This window comes from Kogia breviceps, chromosome 5, assembly GCF_026419965.1.
Source record: "Kogia breviceps isolate mKogBre1 chromosome 5, mKogBre1 haplotype 1, whole genome shotgun sequence".
In the NCBI taxonomy this organism is placed as follows: domain Eukaryota; kingdom Metazoa; phylum Chordata; class Mammalia; order Artiodactyla; family Physeteridae; genus Kogia; species Kogia breviceps.
In genome coordinates this window covers 36,727,579-36,731,098 of record NC_081314.1, presented here as the reverse complement: position 1 = coordinate 36,731,098, position 3,520 = coordinate 36,727,579, and positions in this window count along the sequence as shown.

Genomic DNA, 3,520 nt, shown 5'->3' with positions numbered 1-3,520 from the left:
CTGGCAGGAGCGTTCCAAGGGCAATCAGGAGAGTTAGGTGAATCCAGCCTTTCAGTTTGTGGAGGAAACACTAAGCCAAAGTTAGCTTTACCTTCTAGGATGAAGAAGTAGGAAAAAGCCCGAGGAGCTAATAGAAAGATTCTGAAGCAGGAAAACACGAAACCCACTCTTCAGGATGCAGAAGAAGTGGACAATTAGTTAAAAATAATGACAGATGGATAGCTTAGGAGCAGAGGAGGGGGATTAAACAGAGGTAACTGAGGCTTCTAAAAAGGAGACCAGAGCAAAAGGATGAGAGTCACATTCAAATGTATGTTAGAAGCAGATGTTCCCGAGCTGTGGGAAACCTGATTATATAGAAATGGCTAATGCAGTATCTGCCTACAGTAGTGAAAAAATATCCAGACATATCCTGGTTATATTTTAAAAATCAAATACTTCCAAAGCATCCAGGGAGAAAATCAGGTGACCTACAAAGTGGGACAATCATATTTCCCTCTGATATCTTCTCTACAATATTAAAATTTAGAACAGCATAGATTATGGGAATAGATGGGGCAAAGATTTGGTTTAAAAATGGTGCAAGCCAGGAAACTATACTCAGTATTTTGTAATAACTTATTTGGGAAAAGAATCTGAAAAAGAATATATATATATATTATATATATATATATACACATATATATATAAAACTGAATCACTGTGCTGTACACCTGAAACTAACATAACAATGTAAATTAACTATACTTCAATTTAAAAAATACACTTTAAAAAAGAAATTAAAAAAAAGAATGGTGCAACATCTTATTGTATCAATATCTATCTATCTATCATCATCTCTCTATCCATCTATCTATCTCATTCCATTTCTGAAAAGGTAAGCCAAGTAGCTACCAAAGAAAGGTCCCTGAAAAAAAGGACTCAAAGGTGAACTCTAGCTGACCCAAAGATACAGAACTCAGTGATGGGAAAATCATTGTATGAGGCAGACATAAATTAAATTTAAAGAATTGTTGTAAATATGGTTTGAAACCAAAGGAAAGTGTCAAAAACAAAATCTGAAAGAAACACGCCTAATCAGAAATTTGGCAGGGTTGGTTATGTATATATGTCCAAAGCACTTGACACATAGTACATGCTTTATAAACATTTGCTGAATGAGTACAGGGCCCTTACCATGTCTGTAAAATAAGTCAGAGAAAGGGGCATGGCCAGTACTTAGAGGAAACTGAGTCATTTTCTTCTTCCCCTGGGTAAAGCAGAAAACGAAGGAGGGTACCCAGTGGCATTTCTTTCTATAAAGAAAACATTTTTAATCTTACAGTGCAGTCCCTTGAAAAGGACAGCTGTACAGCACAGCAGCTGGCATCCAGGGGCTGGTATTGAGGAAACGGGCAAGAAGAGTTACTGACTGGAGGAGGAGGAGGTGGGAGATGGTAGCGGTGAAGGATCATCAGCGATAGGGGGCGGAGGGCAAGCTGCAATGTCACTCAGGCCTGACGTTGATGGCGCAGGTTCTGGGTCCTTGCTGGATTCAATTCTATCCACCCTCTTGAAAAAACGATCCAGTGATGCCTGGGTAGTAGCTCTTTTTTCCTCGTCATAGATGACACGGTAGCACTGGATTGCATCCTGAGCAGCTGCTGCAACCTCCGTGTACCGTTCTACCTTCTGATCCTGTACCTCAAAAACTAACAGCGCCTCCTCAAATAAAGAAAATCCCCTGCCATTTCCTGCATTGTGAATCTCTTTGGTTCTTCAGTTACTTCTTCTTCCTCCACTTCTGTTTCCATCATTATCACCTGGTGCTTCTTAACAGTACCAGAAGTAATCAGTACCAGCTACGACTCCGCTGCTTTTTCGCTTGCTTCCGGATATCCTGGGTTTGAAACAAAGATACTGTACTACTGTACTCTGTACAGTACTGTACAGTAAAGTACACAAAAGCACCACCACTTGTAGAGGATGCACGCATGTGACAGTGTACGCCAGACACAGGAACTAACTTTCGTGATTGGACATGTGAACACACGTTGCATCTTTGAAAGTTCGCAACTTGAAGGTTCATAGGTAGGGGACTTACTGTACAGACACACACACAGTTTTCTGAGGGAGATTGCCTCTGCTGGCTCACTTGGGCTTCCAGCGTATGTTATGGTGCTAGGCAGTGGGTGGGAGCAGGCGTTGTGCAGATTCTTGTAGGAATGTGAGGGAGAGAAGATGCAGTGCAGTAGGGTGAGGTGAGGGAAGAGTGCGAGGGCAGAATCTTAGGAGGGAGGGAAGCAGAGGGCAAGGGTAGAAAGCCTGGGGAGAGAGTCAGGAATAGAGGCACTGAGGGTTTGGAGAGAGGATTTTAGGAAGAGTCGCTGTGGGTCTGTACAGGATATCCTTTGATGTTCTTGCAGAGAGACCATGAGGGCCAGAAGTTCTCTCTACTTTTGGCTTCTGGGCAGAGTTTCCTGGGACAGTCACATGCCTGGAGACTGAAGGTGCAGGTTAGGTGCTGTCAGTACCATGCAGGGCACAAAACACATGTTCTCTGCCCTCGTGGAACTTACACACTAGCAGGGGTGCTAATAGGAATCAAATGACCACCCAAGTATCACGGATTCATTCATCATTCAGTGATCCATTCATCCACTATTTTTAAAGCACTTACCGTGTGCCAGGCAGGCACTGTTTTGGGTTTGGGGGATTCTGATTCATCAGTAAACAAACAGACCGTAGGATTCCCTCCTGGTGCAGCTTTATAATGTGCCAAACTCTCTAGGCTGGAACTTCATTTCCCAGAATTTCCTTCTCTCTGCATTTCAGGGATGAAGATGGCCCCAGAGAAACGTGCAGAAGCTCTGCATGGCAGGAGCCCAGCTATGGCACCGTCTCTGAAGGTCAGTGCATGGGGCAGCTCATGACATGGAAGTCGACCTGCTGGACCACCGTCCTGGTGCTGGGGTTACCTTCCAGGCTTGCTGGGGCTCCTCTTCCTCTTCCTCTTCTCTGAGGCCTGGGTCCAGCCTGCTGCAGCTCCAGGACAGAGGGCCAGCTTCTGCCACGATTCCCCCTACCACCTGGACTGGAGGCAGTGGGCCACCACGGTCCAAGTTTGTCCCGTGAGTGCCACCGTGTCCCCGCTCCCACGCACAGCCTGGTCTCCTTCCTGACTGCTGGAGAGCTTGACTTCCGGCCACACCAGGCTCCACACCAGATGCAGAGGCAAGAGCCCGCACAGCTGTGCCACCTGTTCCCATGACTGCACAGTGACTAACCCCTGTGATCCATCCCCTTTGTCCAGCTCACCTGCGGTTCTATTACTCTGGTTGAATCCTGATAGATATTCTGCCCTTGGGCAGTTGACATTCTAGACAGACAGTAAATAGCTTAATACAAAAGCAAATTGTGACGTATGTTTCAGAGGGAAAGGTGTGATGGAAAGAAAATTAGAGAACGAGTCGGGGTGGTCTAGGGTACCCTTGCGGGTGGATGTGGAGAGACAGGTGCTATGGGAAACAGGGCAGTCGTG